This window comes from Protopterus annectens, chromosome 1.part1, assembly GCF_019279795.1.
Source record: "Protopterus annectens isolate FY-2018-M chromosome 1.part1, PAN1.0, whole genome shotgun sequence".
NCBI lineage: Eukaryota > Metazoa > Chordata > Ceratodontiformes > Protopteridae > Protopterus > Protopterus annectens.
Window position 1 is genome coordinate 1,645,418,017 of NC_056726.1, and position 21,865 is coordinate 1,645,439,881.

The following is a 21,865-nucleotide window of genomic DNA, read 5'->3' on the forward strand; positions in this document are numbered from 1 at the left end:
TAACTTAGATATTTTCCTGTTATAATTACGTGATGTACTAGCATCAATGTCTTGTATAGTTCTATAATACATTTGTTTATATTCATCTATGGAAAATAATAAATCTTCAGATATCTCTTTGTATAATCTATCAATAGTGTTTTTATCTTTTTCCATTCTACTTTCATTGTGCTTCATGAGTGCCTTAATGACAGATAACCCACATTCATCAAAAATAGCACATATTTCCTTAAATAATACTTCATCTGTTTCAAAGTCTATATTGTTTGGAAATTTAGTGATTCTAAGTCCCTTGGGTACAATGTGCTCATGAAGACATCTACTAAAATACCAATTTTCCACAGACAAATTTATGTACTTGGTTAACAGCATTTTAAAATGTTTACATTTATCCTTGTAAGTGGTATAATTACTGTTATGCTGTTCCTGTTCTCTTACATTATTATGTAAAAAAGATTTATTTAACCAGTTGTGAAAGTCCATGTTGTGGTATTTTGTGTAGTCGTCTTCATTCCCATGAGGAACATGATGTCGTTCAGAATTACTCACAGGACCAGTCCTAATTTCCTGTGTATTGGGTAGTTCTCTATGGGGTCCATGAGCCCCTCTTCCTTGTAGTTCTGTTCCACTAGTTTTGGGGCTGCTCTGTGCACAGGGGATAGAATTCCCAGCTTCATCTTGTGCACAGTTCTGTGAGTGACTTTGAATAATTTTAATTAACTCACTAAGAAGAGAATTATCACCCGACATTGTAAATATATTGACTCTTATTGGCAAACCTGAGAGTAAAAAAGGAAGGATAAAAAAGCTTGTATTTTCCTAACAGAATTCACCCCAACAACCTGTTCAGTGGTGAAGTCTAGTGCGAACAATGTTCGTAATTCAAAACCAGATGGTTTAAATAATTTAGATACACACTCACTGATTAAAAAACATGTTCTCAGTCAAACACTGATTAATTATAAATAAGAGTTAGAAAAAATAAACTGACAACCCATTCAAAATGCTGTAGCATGTTAACTGTTTGATATAATCACTGAAAGTAAACTCCACTCGGAGAATACTTCAAAAAATGTAGAATAGTGTAAAATAACATGAAGTACATGAACAACCCCTGGTGGAATAGCTTAGGTTGCAAATATCTCTGTTAAAGAAAAAGTACCTGTATTTTCATACGAAGAGACGTCTCTAAATACTGTGCTATCTTTTATATCCACTTCAAAACAGGCTAGCGTGCAGTGCAAAACCCAAAGGGATCCATAGAATCATATAACCATCCCAGGAGTAAGCGTGCGACCAGCACCAAACTGAACCAATACCATCCGATGAAAAAATACGTGTATTCCGCTCCAAACACTGGAAACCTTGCTTCAGGGAAAGGCGCTGAACCAGTACAGTGCCGACTGTTGTAGTTACTATGTCAAGCACTACACCGGATAAAAAAGAGGCTCAAGTACGCTGAAATTTTGCTTCAAGGAAAAAAATTGACAACATACAGCGCAACCTGCAGCTGTATCATACTCTATTCAAGTGCATAGTAGCCCAGGTCACCAATTAATACTTCGAATAACACACATACCGCCAGTCAAAGGGTGCAGCTGTAACACTCAATAGGATACCTTGCTCCACGCTGGAAAAACCAAGAACCAAGAAATTATTTGAAGAAAACTCCAATCAACAAACCCAGCAAATGGAAAACAGGAAATCCAATGGTGTAAAACCAAACACCCGACTCAACGGCAGTTTAATTCACCAATTTTATTTCACATAAATACAGAAGATAAGGACTGAGCGCTTTCGTCTCCACCCTGGAGACCTCTTCAGAATCAATTAAGACAAACAAACATTGCAAATTTATACACATACCAATACTAATGAATTGATCATTACTCAATTAAACAGTTAAAACAATTAAAATTAATTACACTAGGCCACCGCCCATATAAATTGTAAACCATTTCAATTATTACACACTTTAAAGCTTAGATGCAGGTTTATGAATGCATCTATATGTCAGGAATGAAAGGACCACGTATAACTATTGTTAAGTTCTTATTTCTTTGGCTTAAAACTATAAATATATAAGAAAATATTATTAATTCCTTATTGAAAAAATCCCATGTAATAAATATATATTTATATTAAAAAACACATATACAAAAAAACGCTTTAAAAGTCTTTTCACTTATAAGTGCCACTAAAGTTGAGTGAAGGGAAAGTGGAATATTCACATTCCAGATGTAACAAATATATTTTTTTATGAATGAAAAATGCATAAATTACAATGCAAACAGTATATCTAGGTACAAAAACCTATCCAATAAAAATCTATATATTGTAATTTATATAAAAAAACGTATGTACACTTATAAAATATATTATATAGTTATCATTCCTTAAAAATATAATATAAATATTTATATATATACGTATGTGTACTGTATTAGTGTTATGAAAGTATAAAAATATACTAATATTGTGCTGACTAATAATGTAAAATGTTAAGGTATTAAAAACATTTAAAAAATAAATAAATAAATAATGTTGTTACACACTGTGAGAATGTTTCTTAGGGTCTAATGCTAGTACTTTTAATGCTGGTGTAATAGATATACAATCATTCAACCCTTTGCCATTGCAGGCGTCTAATCTAAGCTGCCATATCATTTCCCTGATCTTGTAATCATTTGGTTCTATACTATTTATAATAGCCTGTATAGTATTGTAATAAATCCAATCATTTCTTTCAGTTCTGAGAAAAAAGAGATTAACACAGATAAAAGGCAATGCATATAACATTAGTAATAACAGTTATGCTATATTACTAATATGATATTATGTATTATTGATAATGTGACTAGTTAACTATTTAAACTCAGTTCTGACTACAAGACTGTACATGTTTAGATATTATGGCAGATACATATGATATTTCAGAGAACAAATAAACTTATCTAAAAAATCCTTGTTTGTGAAAACTTGCATACACAGTTATCTTTCAAAATGTGTCCCTTCTATAAATAGGATATCATATTCTCTAGGATATACAGTGAGATATAAAATACTAAAAGAGTAACTGTGATGTCTAAAGTAACTACTAATATGTTTCCAAAAGTATATTTGTACTGAGGGATAACATATGGCTGGCAACATACCCAATACAGTCTTTTTAAGAGACAAATAAATTCCCTTCTTAGCAAACTGACTGTGTAATTTTGAAATCAATGCAGATCATCACTGCTACCACTGTAATAAATATATACATATCTCCTGTCCAGATATGCAGAACAAGTCAACCAATCCAGGGGCTGACATCAATAGACACAAACAAGATTCTTCTCCCTTCTTCATATTAGTGGAACAGAATGTAGTTTGAACAATATAAAATCTTAAGATAAAAGTTGAATTGAAGAAATTAATTCTCTATTGCATATGGTGCCGCAGTACTATAAAAATATTATATAACTTAAAGAGAGAAATACAGGTTTTACAATTATTAAAATAGTAATTTTGAGGTAAATATAACAGAGTACAAGTCAATTAACACCTTATTACTATTGTGCACTTAATTTATGTATTAAAATCAAGCATAAAACAACACTTTATCCAGTACACACACACACACGCACACACACACACACACACACACACACACACTCACACACAAAGAATTTTGTAAAATTGTCTCCTAAGAGAAAAGTGCAGGAAATAAACATTCTATTAGAACCTGCTCTGTGAGAAGGAAATACCACTGTCAGTAAACAATTTTCATTCATGTTACACTGAGAAAGAAGGCTGTATAAGTGGTTAAAACCAACCTGCTTCCTGCTATTTAAGAACCTATGCAGTAACACTTCTTGTTATCATTTTATTTTTTTGTTATAGCTATTTGGTGCACACTTTGTATTTTTTTTGTATCTATCCTAGCAAGGGAGGGGAGAACAAAAGAATAATTGACAGGTTTCAAAGTGAAACAAGAAAAAAAGTAGCCAGCACCAAACATCAGTATAAAAAACCAGCACAAATAAGCCGTAAAGTTGCCACATAAGATTTATTGCATAAATAAATCCCAGACCGGCTTCAGCCCAAAGGCTTTCATAACTGGGAAAAAATATTTGTGGCATAAGCAGTTCAATGCACATATTTATTGGGTTAGCCCTCCAGTAGGAGTTCTTCCCTTGGTTCAGATGGTTTCCTGTGTGAAAAAAATATAAAACATATGAAATAAGCAATATAAATTAAACATTGTAAATGCATAAACATAATGATATATCATAAATGTATAAATTATCATTCAAACCAGGTGAAAAGAGAGCACCCAGTTTGATGATCCAATACTTCTCTTTCTTATATAAAATAGAATACCATCCCTGTTTGTTGGATCTGTCACCATGGACCTTGTCAATTATCGTAAACTGAAATCTGGCAGAATTGTGGTGTAGACAGTGTCTGTATAGAGCATTGGTATCCCTTTTGATTTGCATGTCATTTCGATGTTCGGACATTCGCACTCTGAGTGGTCGTAATGTCTGCCTGACATAGAAAGCAGCACATGTACATGTCGCAAGATACACAACCCAATCACTATTACAGTTCCCAAAAAAATTTATGTCATATACATGGTTTGTATTTCTACTAGAAAACTGTTTAGATGTAAAAATGTATGGACTCTTTAGAAATGGGAAAAGAAGGAACCTAATGTTTTGCCTCTTCTGTATCTGTACTGACAAGTGTGTCCCAAAAGAGATATCAATTCATCCAAAAGAGTCAGTTCCAGGGGTATTTGATGCCACAAATTAACTATGATGGGGGACAGGCTTTGGGGAACATACACTTGTGGACCTTGTTACTCTTGTCCATACATTTTTACATCTAAACAGTTTTCTAGTAGAAACACAAACCATGTGTATGACATAGATTTTTTTTCCTTTTTTTTATTGATAATTTGTCAAATATTACATGAAATCAAAAACGAAAATGATATATATACAATTATAAAACCTATAAACTTTAAAAACATTATATAACTATATACATTGGTGTCTGTTAAGAAGAAAGCCATAAATAAGTTTAAGGTGTAACCTGAAGAATGATATATAAGTTCATATATCTTTATCCATTTTCTCAATTATTTCTAGTATTTTCATCCAAGAGTTGCATAAAGTTGTAAGTCTGGTAGTTCGGTTCTTCAGAGTAGATATTTTCATTTGTCCAACTGTTCTAACTAAATTTTTAAATTCATTAAATGTAGGAGGAGTCTCACTTTTCCAGTGAATGGTGATGATTTTGCGAGCTGTTGCCATTAAAGTCCATAAGATTTGAAAATCTTTTTTTGGCACACAATCCAGAACAGGAGAGTTAAATAAAATCATAGATTTTGATAATTGATAATTATCATTAAAAACAGTCTGAAAAAAATAATTAATATTATTTCAATACAAAGTAAGACACTTACATTCATAAAAAATGTGTTGCCAGTCTGCTCTTATTTTAGTCTGACATCTCCAACATAGATCTTCACTTGCATACATCTTAGTTAATTTATGTGGTGTATAAAAACTTCTATTCAAATATCTCCAAGTGAATAACTGCAAGTTTATTGATAATGATGACTTCTTGGAAGATTTTAAGATAATCTTTTTTTCCTTTTCATTAGGAGGGTGATTATCTGTGTATAATAATTCCAGTAGGTGTCTATTTGGTATATTTTTGTTGTTTTAACTATTTTGTAAATGTTAGATAGATATCCAGCACCTTGATAAGGTTGATTATTAATTATAATAATGTAATCAATAAATTTTGGGACAGTATGTCTAACTGTATCTTGCATTTCTCCAATTCTATTTATAAGATACTGTCTTAGATTTTGCAAAAGTAGCCATGAGTCATTATTTATATTATATTTTCTGGTTATCTGATCCTTAGTTAATATTTTCTCTTGTTCTACCAGGTGATGCCAGTAGCTTATTGAACCTACCTTGAACATATTCATTTTCTGAATTTGGCATGTATCAAGGATAGTGGGTGTAAAGGCTATAGGAAAGATCAGAAAGAACCATGAATTAATATTTGGGACTTTGTTTATGAACAATTTAAATGTTGTTAGTGTGATGTTCATATATTTGGATGGCAGATTATTATTTTTATGTTTATCTTCTAGATAATCTTTTAACATCCAAACTAAAGGAAATGGTATTATAGTTAAATGATCTGATATGTTGTTATGACTAAGTTCAGTATAGACCTGTTCATGTAATTGTTTCCATATAGGTTTGTAGTGAGCATTTAACCATAAGGTTATATTTTTAACAACAGAGGACCTAATATATATCTCAATATCAGGTAAATTAATTCCTCCATCTTCCCAGTTTGGTAAATGTTTATTTAATGCAATTTGGGGTTTGTTTGGGAACCAGAAAAAAATGTAATATTAGTTTATTATATCTCTAAGTGATATACTTAGGAGGTGGCAGTGAAAAACGTTGTATTAGATATAATACTTTAGGAAAAATAATTGATTTTATGAGGTATAATCTGTCTCCCATTGTAAACATATATTTATTCCAGGTAGATATTGCTTGCTCTATTTTATCTAGTGTTTTATTATAATTATATATATGTGAGTCAGTTAAGTCTTCAAGTAGATCTATGCCTAAATATATTATTTCATTATCCTCTGCTATGTATTTGGAATATTTTTTGTTTATATGTTTCTTTTTAGTATTACATGACATAATTTTTGTTTTGTTTTCATTGAACTGTAAACCTGAAATAGTTTGAAAATTATTTATTTCTTTAAACAAAGCTTGTAAATATAGGGTAAGAAGTATATTGTCTGCAAATAACTGTAATTTAAGAGATAAAGTTTTGTTGATGCAGATGCCTTTAATATTACTATTTGATCTTATCTGATTTGCAAATGGTTCTATAAGTAATGCAAATAATAGTGGTGATAGGGTACAGCCTTGTTTAGTTCCTTTTTTGATTAGTATGGGACCAGATCTATATGAACCTAATTTAACATATGCTATGGAGTCTTTATATAGTGACTGAATAAGGGTGATAAAAGATGTAGGAAAATTATATTCTTTTAGGACTAGTGTAAGGAAATTCCAGTTGACAACATCAAATGCTTTATTAATATCTAAGGATATTATATTTAAATCCAAGTTTGCATGTTTACTATAATCTATCAATGACAGAATTCTTTTAAGATTATCATATGTATTTCTTCCTTTGATAAATCCTGTCTGGTCATCATGTATTAGCATGGGAAGAAAGTGTTTAATTCTGTCAGCATATATTGCCATGAACATTTTATAATCAATGTTTAATAAGGATATTGGTCTATATGACAAACATTGTTTCTCATCTTTGTCTGATTTAATTATTGGTGATATCAATGAATATTTCCATGAAGGTGGTATAATTATATTTTGATTAACTATGGAATATACTTTTAAGAGTTAAGATATAGCTTGATTAGGTATTACTTTATACATTTCTGTTATTAAATTATCAGGGCCAGGTGCTTTATTTAATTTAAACTTTTTGATCTGTGATTTTAGTTCTGTCATAGTAATTGGTTTGGTTATAGTGTCAATTTGTTCCTGTGTTAATCTAGTAAGAATTTAGTTTTTAAGATAATTTTTTATATCTTTGTCAGGTTTTTCATGGATGCTTGAAAGGTTATCATAGTTGTATTGTAATCTAAAGGCTTCTAATATACTATTTAGGTCCGTGACTTTTTTCTTTGTATTAGGGATATATAATTTTTTTATTTGCTTAGATATTATTATTTTTTTGTTCTATTAGCTAGTTGTCTCTGATGTGCTGGATTTGTTGAATAATAATTTAATTTTATCTTTTCTAGGTTAATCATTGTCTTGTGATGTAAAATTTCCGCATATTTGTTGTTAATTTGTAGTAATTCTTGAATTAAATTTTTATTTCCTTCTTGAATTCCTAGTTTTAATTTATTGGCTTTCTTTTGTAATTCTAGCATGTCTTTATTGCGTATTTTTCTTTTATTAATATACCAGGATAGCACTTTTCCATATATATATATATATATATATATATATATATATATGTATATATATATATATATATATATATATATATATATATATATATATATATATATATATATAGATATATATTTTTTTTAAGGAGTCCCAGATATATATTTCTGAAATGTTCTCTGTGTTATTTAGTTCAAGGAAAGTTTTTATTTCACCTTCAAAAAATTCTTTAAAGTCTGTTAATTTTGTAACATATGAAGGTATTCTTGTTATGGGATTATTATTTATATGCATAAGCTCCATTTCAAAAACCAGAGCATTATGATCTGGTAATGGACAGTTTATTATTTTGACATTACTTATTTTTGTTACTAAATCATTGGATATGTATATCCTGTCAGTTCTGGAACTAGTCTTATATCTATGTGAGTAAAAAGTATAAATTAACGAGTCTGGGTCAGCAAATTCATTTATATCTTTTATGGAGATTGAGTCTGTAAACTTCGAAAGTGTCTTTGATATAGGTAACTTTCTTCTTTTACTTTTTGAATTTGTATCTTTGTCATCTATTATACAGTTGTAGTCTCCTGCCATTATTAGACTACCTTTAGTTAAATGTAATATTTCTTCAATATGATGTTTTACTCTTCCTACGCCAAGTCCTGGTATCCAATATAGGTTAACTAAAGTGTATATTTTCCTATTTAACTCTATATTTACTAAGCAAAACATACCACATGTGTCTTGATAAGTGTTAATTATTCTAGGAGAAATAATTGTATTATGCATTAATATGGCTACTCCTTTCTTCTTTTGTTTGTATTGAGAACTTACTAATACTGTGTAGTTATTAATATTGAGATTGTTTATATCTTTATCTAATAGATGCGTCTCCTGAAGAAATACTATTTGCGGATTGTGTAGATTTATGTATTTATATAGACTCCTCCTTTTGATATTATTATTTAATCCATTAACATTTATAGATAGACATTTCATGTGTTGGTTTATGTTTTATTTGTATGACAGTTAATATACATAGATTTAACTCTTGGTTTGCATTATATGTATAATTTACACTATTGTTTACATGGAAGATCTGCTTATCTTCTGTAGACACCAAAACAGTATAAGAAAACAATGAAACTTCTTATTTAACTAATTCTAATTGATTACACCTTTACCTATCTCTATGAGGTAATATACCTCTTTGCATGAGTAACACAAGTACCCACACAAACCTTCTAAATCTGTGACTAGTGTTAAAACTAACCTCTCTTAACCTCATAACTTAGTATGTCACTATTTACATATATTAACGAGTTGATATGATCAGCTAATAGACAATTATATGCAAATTTGTGTGAAAGCAATAATATTTATACATCAATAACCTGCTTATACTTGTTAAATCTTACTTGCAGAGTTTCTTATAATCAGGGTTACAAAAACAATTTTCCAATTACATTTAACAAAATTTGTTTCATCTTAGTACAACAATTCACATATCAATCCAACTTGACACATTTGTTTTAATTCACACTGCAAAGACTCCAGTACCTTGTTAATTAGTTATTTTGGTTAAATTCTCATATTACTTATGTTCTTTTTAGATTGTAGTTTTATTATACTCGCAATTTGTTTAGGGTAATTTTCCAGCTCTAGAGTCTCTATCATGTAATATCTGTGCTATAAGAATATTATTTATTCTATAGTTATGTGAATATTTCCCATTTTCTTTCTCACTCTTTATGAAATAATTAGATTTATTTATTCTTTAACTTTTGAGAAAGTAGTTTTCCAAGTCATATTCCAGAACTCTTTACAAAAATTGTGTCGGCTTATATGACAATGTATGTACATATATATAAATATATATACATAAACTTATATATAATGGTCTTTACATATCTTAAGATTCAAAATATTGAAGTAAAACATAGTGGAGAGATAGGTTCCCGACCCACAGTCTGGCCAGACTCCAGAAAAAAACCCCGATGACTGGGCGGGAGAGAGGAAAATCACCCCAGGGATCATAATGGTCACCTCGGCAAACAGGTGTCTAGGTAAGCAAACAATATGGAAAGAAACAGCCAGAGGACTGCCATGACTGGATTTATACAAGCCCCAGGGTCGATATTCTAGTAGCAATCTATGAACCCACACAGCTATTTATGATTCTTATTGTATGTATGTAATATTCTAGTATTAGAAATTCTTAATATTAATGTATATAACTATGTATAGAGTATTGCCTTTCTGTATATCTAACAATATTTAACTTTTTTCTAACAATAACTATGTGTAGGTTGCTATTTCTGTTAGTATATAGAGAACCTATTAGAATATTTGTTTATTGTCTGTTTACTAAATCTAATCATGTTTTATTTTATTTAGTTTAAGTGTGTTAAATGTTTAGTAATAATCAGTAACACAAAAGGGTCAACATGTAGCTTTGTAATTCAGGTGCACTAGCACTTCAAGTAGTGCTCATTTTGGGATTTACTTCCTTGTCCAGGAATGCTGCAATTACGTTTTATTCAAAGGACGTTATACACAAACATGAAGTGCTTGCAATGAGACATAAGACATTAGGGTGTTGCTTGCGTGTGTATTTAAGGCTAATGTCTCCTGGACAGGGCGGGAAACGTAGTGAGGATTTTTCTTGATTTTCAAGGCATCACTCGTGGCAATATTTATTTTTGCATATATTCATCTATGTTATATGCAAGACATTCCTATGTTATATGTGAGACACACTACATGACACCTGCTAGTAAAACAAATAGCACCAAATGCATTACTTCATATAAAAGATTCAATATGACATTCTAGTAGTGTAGAATAATTTACTGTAATAGCATGTAAGTGTTTAAACTCTTAACTAACTATAACCATCCAGCACAACTCAATCATCTTCTATATACACATTATTTTTCTTCTTCTAGTCGAAGAGTTTTAAGATGTGCTTGTTTTGAGATTTACTTCCTTGCCTAATGATATTGCAATTACATATTATTTAAAGGGCATCATACACAATCACAAAGTGGTTACAATGAAAATTACAACCTTTATATATTACTTGTATGCGTATTTGAGATTGCTGTCTCGTGAACGGAGCAGGAAAAGTAGTGAAGATTTTTCTTATCTTTCAAAGTATCGCTCGTGAAAATATTTTTTCTACTGCATAGCTACAACACAGTTCAAACATCTTTAATAAACAGAACATTATCCCCCTTCCAGCAAGGAAGCTTTGTATATATACGTTAAAAACACAATAAGAGTCCATGAGGTGTACCGGGATGCGACAACATCATAATCCATACAACCAGACATGTGCGCACACCCAAGCTGTCTTTCTATCTCAGTAAAGCAAATCATTACGACAGCGTTAATGGATTAAGTACTTTAACTATGCAACTCATTTAACATAAATATATAATTTTTCAAAGAATACATTTGTCCCGCTCCCCTCCCTGCCCTGATTGGAAAACATAGATTAGACATATTATATGAATGGTGCATTCAAAGATTTTACAACAAATTGCTAGTATAGTTAAATATATGGTGAGATGGTTATATCTGCTTGAACCAGATATCCATTTACATATATCTTGAACATATTGCTATATACATTTTATTTGTTGATGACTAAATCAGAGACGTAGAGAAAGAAAAACATTGTTATCAAGTTTGAAATATGGATAGACCTAAATGATAATGTTAATTTACCCGGTTTATATTTATTCTAAATTTTAAGTGAGATAAAATAAATAGAAACTGTACCTGATATATTACTGTGATTAATGACTGGAAGATTTCTTGTTAGTTTTTGTGACATTGTTTAAAGTTTTGTGGTACATGTAACATATAAGTTATTTGTCCTTTAGTTTTTTTTTCTTCTGTTCAACAGTCTTCAAGTTGTTTACTTCTGCATTTCTTTTTGGTGTACTATTTGTCCAATCCATAGATTCTTCCTGTGTTAAAATGTTGTTTGCAGTGAGATATTTTATTGCTGATTCCACTGTTTCAAATATCTTTAGTCTCACTGGAAGGAATATACAAAGTCTTGCTGGAAACAAAAGATGCGTCTTCAGTTGTTTCTTTTTCAAGATTTATATTATTGGCATGAATTCTTTTCTTTTGAAAACCACTTTTGTAGAGTAATCATTGTCAAATCTAATTAATGCATCATTACATTTAATGGGTGAGTTAGTCCAAGCATTTTTGAGGATGCTGTCTTGCATGGAGAAAAGTTTAACAATTGTTGATCTTGGTTTGTTTTTGATTAAAGATGCATTTCCTGAAGTTGACAATGACCTGTATGCTCATTCTATTCCAAAAGAAAGGGCTTCCGGTAATTTTAATACATTTGGGATCCAGGTAGTAAGAAAGTTTATTATATTATCCCCTTCCACTTTTTCTGGGAGACCATATATTCGGATATTATTTCTTCTCATTTTTTTTCCATGTCATCTGTTTTTCTCCAGAAGATGTGTATTTTGTTGCAGTAAAAATTCAGTTTGTTGTTCTTCTTGCAGGAGTCTGGAATCAATGTAATTTAAGGACTGTTGTATGACAGAAATTTGACCTTTCTGTTGTGTGAACATTTCGTGAAGCTGTTCAAGTTGTTGAGTACATTTTTCTTTAAAAGAGTCCAATTTATTATCCATCTTATCTATTTTAGTTGCCAACTCCTGAATATTTAAAATAAGTGAATGTAAATCCTTTTTGAATGTTGGGTGCTGAGGTGGATTTCTGAGATGGCTCATTCTGAGTAGTTGATGCTGCTGTTGATTTTCTAGTAATTAATTTGACAGGAATTTTCCAATGAAAGTTGATAAAAATTGTTCTGATGATGTCTCTGGGTATTAGAAAGTGGTTAGCAGTGAAGATATCTTCTTATTGTTGTTTTTTTCTCAAAATTCCTGTCTGAAATATTATTGAGGAAAGAGAGCTGTGAGAAAGTGCTGTTACCAGGTCGCCATCTTGGCCACGCCCCCCCGACATAAAATGTTTTGGGAACTTTAATAGTGATTGGGTTGTATATCTTCTGACATGTACATGTGCTGCTTTCTATGTCGGGCAGACATCACTACCACTCAGAGTGCAATTGTCCGAACATTGAAGTGACATGCAAATCAAAAGGGATACCAATACTCTATACAGGCACTGTCTACACCACAATTCTGCCAGATTTCAGTTTACGATAATTGACAAGGCCCATGGTGACAGAGCCAACAAACAGGGATGGTATTCTATTCTAAATAAGAAAGAGAAGTATTGGATCATCAAACTGGGTGCTCTATTTTCACCTGGTTTGAATGATCATTTATAAATGTATCATATATTATTATGTTTATGCATTTACAATGTTTAATTGATATTGCTTATTTCATATGTTTTATATTTTTTTCACACAGGAAACCATCTGAACCAAGGGAAGAACTCCTATTGGAAGGCTAACTCAATAAATATGTGTGTGTGAACTGCTTATGTCACAAATATTTTTTCCCACTGATGAAAGCCTTTGGGCTGAAATTGGTCTGGGATTTATTTATTCAATAAATCTTATGTGGTAACTTTACAGCTTATTTGTGCTGTTTTTTACACTGATGTTTGGTGCTGGCTACTTTTTTTCTTGTAACATATGTTTTTTGCCTTGCACTAGTCATACTTGCCTAGGATTTTGTTCTTGTGCTTCAAAGTGAAACCCCAGTGTTAAAACACAGAAATTGTCACAACTACTGTATTTCTCCTCTCCTAACCCATCCTAAATGAATAAACTGGCAACAAACATCACAGATAAGGCTATATCATAAAAAAGAAAGAAAAATGAAAGGAAAGTAGGATGAAAAGAAAACTGCTTCAAATACTCTGCATAGGTTCATAGGTAGGTACTAGGCTATTGGCCTTAGGGCCTATATAAGCCTAGCTAAAAATGTACCGTGGCTTTCGCCACCCAAGAAAATTATTTTCCTGTGCCCCATGTCGAGCAGAGCCACAGAAGTGATCTCTGGGGTGAATTTCCTATTTCCCATCCAATCATCAAGTTTTTCTTGAAGAGTGCTAATGAGGAGCTCTGTTTGACATAGATAGGTAGTCTGTTCCAGAGTATGGGAAGTCTCTGGGACAGGAATCTATCCCTCCAGCATGTTCTGTTTATTGTGGTGACAATGTTTAGGTGCCTAGAGCGTGCAGCTCAGAGGGATTGGGATTTATTTAAGTGGAGCATGTCCAACAGCTCTGGGTTTGACTTAGCTTCGTATGTTAGGCAAAGATCGCCTCTGAGTAGGTGATATGTGACGGAGTAAAGCTGGAGTTTCTTGAGATGGTCTGCGTAGGGCATCTGTTTGAGGCCAGTAATCCTCTTTGTGAGGTATTTCCGGTGGCCTTTCCATTTGTTATAGATGTCTTGTGAGGTACATACCAAAAGGGGTGTTGTACTCTATAATGGGTCTAATGAGTGATGAGTAGAGGGGAATAATGACCTCTTTTTTTTCTGGATGAGAAACCTTTTGTGATGAGGTGAGCTATTAGAAGGATTTCCTGACCTCTGTGGCGATGTGATTATCAAAGGAGAGAATACTGTCCACCTGTGTCCCAAGGTCTCTTATCACATTTTCTACATTAAGTAGAATACCAGCTATGTGGTAGCTCATGGGTACAGAGTTTTTAACCAAAGGAGATGACAATACACTTTTTGGCATTGAGCTTCAGGCCATGGATTTGACACCAGGTATCTGTCTCAGTGAGGCCCTTTTGTAGTATGTCCACATCGTTAGAAGTTTTGATTATGGCTCTTAGTTTGCAGTCATCTGCAAACTTTGTTAGCCAAAGACCTTCTGCGTTAACCTGTACTTCAGAGAAGTAGATACCAAACAGGAGAGGACCCAGGACTGAACCCTATGGTACTCCACTTGTCATTGGTCTGAAGTCGGATTTAGAGTCTGCTACTTTCACAGTGTGGGTTCTGTCTGTGAGCCAGTTGGCAATCTATCTTGTCACATAGGGATTTATACCTAGTTTAGTGAGCTTATCTATAATTCCAGAGTGGGGAATGGTGTCAAAAGTCTTGGCTAGATCTAGATAAGCTGTCTGAACCACTTTAACCTTATCTATGGCTTTGGTGACTGCTTCAAAGAAGTCAATCGGGTTTAGGAGACATGATCTGCCTTTTACAAATCCGAACTGGGCAGGGTCCAGTGTTTGGAGATTACCAATGTCTTTGTTTATGAGTTCCATGATGATATGTTCCATGGCCTTGCAGACTAGGCTCGTCAGGCTAATGGGTTGGTAGTTCCCAGGGTCCGTCATGCCTCGCCCTTTGAGGAGTGGGATAACCATTGCCGTGTGCTATTCAGTGGGCACAAAGCTTGAGATGAGGCTATGACTGAACATGGTACTTAGGTAGGGTGCCAGTTCATTCTGTAGTTCATGTAGAAAGCAGCCTGGGATGTTGTCAGGTCCCATGGATACTGTCTTCTTGGCTTTGGAGAGTGTGTTTTTTACCTGTGCATCCATGATTACTGGAACTTTGCATTCTTCCGGTATAGAGATGGGCCCTCTAGGGGCTGAGAGGGGGGTAAAGTTAGCATTGAACCTATCTGCCAGGATGTTGGCAATATCAGTTGGTTCTGTATATTTAGTGCCATTGTGCTGTAACTCAGAGCAGATCTGAGTGTTGCCCTTGAGATTCTTGACGTAGCTATAGAATGCTTTGTGGTTGTATTTAGAGTCAGTGGCAATTTTGTTTTCATAACTAGCTTTGGAGGATTTTATGAGGGATCTCAGCTTCTTACTGAGGTTGACCAGGGAATTCCTCCAGTCATGGGATTTTACTCTTTTTTGCAGCAGTTTCTTTCTTCTGTTGTAGAGTTTGGTTATGGCAGAGGACCACCAGATAGGCTTCCTTTTTTTTGGAGGATAGCATATTGGTCCTTTTAGGGATAGCATGATCCATGCACTCCTGTAAGTGCTTATAAAGTGAATTTGTGTAGGATGTAGCAGTCATACCTCTATTGTCCATCTGCATGGGTGTCATGAAGTTTGCCACTTCTGTCTTAAGAAGTGTGAAGTTGGCTTTGGAGAAGTTTTTTACGGTGGTTTCCCTAATTGGGGGTGGGGGCGGGATGTGGATGTCTAGGGTGACTAGCTTGTGGTCAGATCTGACCAATGAGGAATTGACCTCTGGTGTGGAACACTGGTTGCCCATGTTGGTAATGATCAGGTCTAGGATATTGCTGCCCCTGGTGGGGGTGTGAATAACTTGATCCAAGGCATTGGAATTTATGAATTCCAGAAAACATTGAGCAAAAGAGTTGGTACATGAGCAGTTTTCCCAGTTAATGGTGGGGTAGTTGAAATCACCCATTATTAGGGTGTTGGGTTGTACCCTAATACTTTCCAGTGTATCAAGAAATGAGGAGTGGGAATCCTGGGGCATGGTGGGGGGGTCTGTAGCAAGCTACAATTTGGATTGTGGTCTTGCCCAGAGTTAGTTGCACTTGGATAATCTCGGATGCATTATGCTGTGTAACTAGCCTGGAGGTGTGGATATCCTTAACGAATATGGACACGCCTCCACCTTTAGTGCTTCATTCCACGTTAGGTGGCTGAAAGGTGTGGTATAAATTATAGCCTGGTAATGCCGGGGTGCTCTCTGGAGCTTTGAACCAGGTCTCTGTCACTGCACAGATGTTGATGTTCTCCATTTTAAGGAGTGCCTCGAGTGAGTGCATTTTGAGGTTTAGACTTCTAGCATTGAGTAGCATTACCCTCAGATTTTGCTTGCTTGTACCTGTTATGGTGGTGAATTTGTCATTTGAACCATGTCTAAAAAAGGCACTATAGGGGTGGCAATAGCCTTAGCCAGTATCCGGAATCCCAAGGGAGACAGGTGCAGGCCATCTCTGGCAAAGCATCGTGGTCTGTCGATCATGTCGTCCCAGCTAGACAAATACTGTATCCCAGAAAAAAATGTACGAACTCCAGCAATGACAACCACAACAATTAACTGTTCACACCACTGGAAAAGGGTTCATGGATTAGAAGCACTGCCACGCGTTGCACAAATATATATGAGTAGTCACAATTTATTAAAACTTATTGTAAAAACAAAAAAGTTTAAGCGCTTTCATCAATTGCATTGACTTCATCAGATGAAGTCAATGCAATTGATGAAAGAGCTTAACCTTTTTTGTTTTTACAATAAGTTTTAATAAATTGTGACTACTCATATATATTTGTGCAACGCGTGGCAGTGCTTCTAATCCAAATACTGTAACCCCTTAGAATGACACCAAAAGCTTAGCCAATTGTTGAAGTCAATCATTTTGTCCTTGTACTGTGGTATCATTCTGGGTGATGGCAGGATGCTACTCAGGGCTAGGGTCATACCTGCCTGGGCTACAAGATCAGAGAGCTCCTCCATGTCTCTTTTCGTGTAGTCCAGGGAGGTACGTCGCAGGTCATTCACACCAACATGGACAATGATATTGCCATAGATGTACTTGTTATAGTGTGACCTTAGTGCATGCATTATGTGGTGGATCCTGGCACCTGACAGGCAGCTGACAGTAATTTTCTCCTTGTTTAGCCTGGTGAGTGGAACATCAGTGTGCCTGACTATAGAGTCACCTATGACTAGAGGGTTGGGTACGTTGTTATGCCTTATGGGCTGTGGTTGAGTTGCACAATGAGTTTCTGGGCTATGTGTCATTTGGGTTGTGTTGGGGGTGGAGTTTGCTTGCGTTTTTGCTTTGGAGGTCCTTGATGCTTGGGCAGATTTTTATTGAGAGCCTCCACGAATGTAGGTGTGTGTTTTGTGATTCTATGTGTGTGTTTTGGTGCTGTAGGGTTTGAGGGACTATGTGATGAGTGTGGTGTGGTGCAAGTGTTTACCTTGTCATCTTGACTGTCTAGTCCAGTTTTGGGTAAAGAGAGCTTTGCTTCCAGTTTGGCTATATAAGTGCAACTCTCACAGGTTGTAGTGTTGGGTGGTAGGAAGAGAGGGTTGTTTGTGTACATGATGCAATTGCTGCATTGCCCCAAGATGCCCAGATTCATCAGGTAGACAGGGGAAATCACCGGGAGCTGACCCTTAGACATGCCTGGATAGGTACTTATTAAGTACTAAAAACTGCTTTCCGCTAGACAAGTGAGGAAATTTGAGTGCTGTAGTAGTTTGCAGCTTATTTAGTGCTTACAATGAGTTCTGAACAAGTGCTGAGTTCAAAGAAACAGATTTGAGTGCTGAAACTAGAAAACTGGCAAGTTCTAGAAACAAAATTAAGCTGGAAGGCTTCCCTCCAACACAGAAAGGCTTGGGGGCTCAGAAGCCTACAAACAGTCTAGACCACTTACAGAAAAGGCAGGAAACAAGTTTAATTTTTCTTTCTTTTTTTACTTTCCCAGATGCTCTTTGTACACAGTAGGAGTGCCTGAAATCAGAATATGATCTCACTGCTCTCAGTTGAGTGAGAAAATGAGATGGACCCTGAAGGAATATCCAAACACAAATTTACAAGAGGGGCGGGCAGTTTCAAAGCCACCAAGATTAACACCAAATCAGAAACAGGGAAGTTGGTTGCGGAACTAACTGAAAAAAGAGTCAAAACTTCCAGTTTAGTTAATATTCAGTGCAACACAAATAAATTAATTAAAATGCTGTATTATTTGAAAAAAGTGCAGATAAAAGCTACTTAAATTCTCTTATACTTCCAGTTGAATACAGCTAAATCTTAGCCAGTCAAAGCTGAGGTTTTAAACAGAAAATATTTCAAAATGTACCACTTAAATAGGCAGTGACAGGATATCAATGAATGAAACTACCCCTGCCTGCAATTACTAACAGGCAAAAAAGGTACTTAAATTCTCTTATACATCCACTTGAATACAGCTAGATCTTAGCCGGCCAAAGCAGAGGTTTTAAGCCACCATTTTATCATTATATTAGTAAAGAAGCACACATAAACAGCATAACAGTCTGATATCTCTTAGAAAAGGCACATCCAAATCTCATACATGCAACACCTCATATATTCCAATCAACCATGGCATATGAATTCAGAGTTAAAAGCACCATAAACATTCAGTCCATTGACAACACACTTAATTAAAGTACTGAAAGCAACTGACTGTTATGTTATGTTATCATGACTATCACTTTAGGATTTATATGGTGCATATATGAAGAAAGGAAACCAGGATATATGTGTAGAAAGCTTATTATTAGTTAAAGAATTAATGTCTTAATACTTATTAAGCTAAGATATATATTTTATATGGAATATAAAATATAGAATATTAGCTTAGCAATGCATAAAGAAAAAGAAAAGTGACATGTATTTAGATTATAAAGAAGGGAATCCTTGTTTCCTTCCTTTCACCTATATCTCCAGCAACTGAATTGGTAAACATCATCATGGGAAAATAATGTTATTAAAATAGCATCAAAGTTATACTAAAGCTAAGAGTCATTTGTCCTTTAATTTCTTTTTCTTCTCTTTGGATTTCCAGGTATTTACTTCTGGTTGCTTCTTCAAGGTACTATTCTTCAAGTCCATATCTTCAGTCTTTAGTCTGGTCTAAATTTTTTTTGTTAAGACAGCACAGAATCTAGGTCTTCAGAGTATCTAATTTCTTCCAGAATGAATATTTTGAGCCTGGCAGAAAAGAGCAAAAGCACCTTAAACTGTCTTTTAAGTTATTTTATAAGAAGCAAAACCTTTTTCTTTTGGTCATCACAGCATTGCAATAGTCATTATCAAATTGTATTAGTTTGGCATCCAGTTTAATATACTTGGACCAGGCTGTTTTAAGTATTAGCTCCTTGTCTTGAGATGAGGAGAACATAACAACAACTGACTTCTGTGAAGCGTTTGTCTGAGATGAAGTAGAAACTAGAGACCTGTGTGCTCTTTCTATACAATAGAAATGTACTTCAGATAAATTCACCCCGGGATTCATGAAGATTGCACCAGGTGCAGGCGTAGCATAGGAGGTATAATGCCAAATATGGTTGCCGAGCGATTCAGGTACAATCCAATTCCACGTGCACTACCAGCTTACGCCAAATCTGCGCAGCCCTCGGCTCAGGTATGCTAATCACCCCATGCGCAGTACTGCACCATGCAAATGAAGGTACATAGCGATTCATTAAGTGGTGCAGGCGTAGCGTAAGCCCACAGAAATGTAAACCAAAAAAATGGTTTACATTTTGCCAAACAGAACATCGGAGCTATGAAAGCGGACCAGACTCATGTATTGCAAAGTTAACATATGCCAATGGCTAAATATACAGCCAATGGCATAAGAAAAGATGCACAACACCTAAAAAACAAAATTTAATGTCATGTCCACAGTAGCGCAAAGTACAACCACAGGGCATGTGTGCACAAACGAGAACACAAGAAAAATATATACAAATGTCATAAAATCACAATGTAATACAAATCATGATTTCACCATAATACTCAGTGGTATGCATGGTACACCACAACCAAGCTGCAAGGGTTGCTAAGGGTCTGTGACAGTGTTCAGCGCGGTAACTATGAATTAGTAGTCAATGCTATGCAAATGAGGCAAGTAATAGTGAATCGCAAACATCCCGCCGGACTAAGAATGTACCATATGGCGCAGTGCTACAACACCAACGAGTGGTTTGGAGGTATACATGACATCAGCAGTGGGGTGTGCCACACATTGGAGTGATGCAAATCCAGGCTGCCCACTGCTAAGCAAAGCCACAGGATAGGGGTGGGGATGTAGGTATAGCATCGTTTAGCTGAGAGCACATATGGTGCCTGAAAGCACATATGTACGTTGATGAAAACGTGCCCAAAAACCGGTAAGCGGACGCACGCGCCGCACACCATAGCTGAAACAGGAAAGTTAGGGGAAGAAAATAAGGAAATGCTGCAGTAGGGTAATTGGAGTACAACTGAGCAATTAACACCTATTAACTCACAGTGGGTAATTGACGGCAGCTAACAAGTCTGCTCACAACAACCTGCAGAACAGGATAGGGGAGGTGTCAGATTGCAAAGAAAAGAGAACTGTCATAGCAGAGCAAAGCAAACCTGCAGTAGATCAGCCACAGAACACATTTTGCAAGATAAGCCAGGTGTTGGAAAGTACAAAAGAAAGCAGGCTGCTGGATGCATGCCAGAAAATGGGAGGGGAAATGTTAAGAAATGTTAAGGGAAGGGCAAGAGGTAATCCACGGCAGCTAAATATAATTCAACACCAAAGGCACCACAATAGCAGTACCTGTGGTAAAACACAAAAGATACCCTGTAGCTCTGATACACACCCTGTGACATCATCAGTGTTCAAAGCACAATAGTATAAAGTGTGAAGGCACCTCGCACACACCTGTGTATTCCCAAACACTGCACCATCGGTATAAACAGATGGGAAACTTTTACAATATACATGTTGGGAGCTGCCATAGCTGTGATTCATCACCATGTGTTAGAGACTGAAGGTGTTGTGGAGGATGATGCTGACAATCACCACAGGCCTCGGAGGAGGAGAAGAGTGTTCAGACCAAGGGTAACCTAATAGGGGCTACATGATCTGGAGATAGTAGAGCATTACAGAGTGGACAGGGACATCTTACAGCAAATAGTTGAGCTGTGCCAGCCATGCCTGAGATCCAGAAACAACAGAGGGAAACCCATCCCAGTGGACACGAAGGTATGTGTAAGCTTGAGAATACTAGCCACAGGTACCTTTCAAAGGCCAACTGGAGATATAATGGGGATCTCACAGGCATCAGCATCCAGGGTACTACACCAGTTTCTGGATGCCATGTTACCACATGCCAATGAGCATAT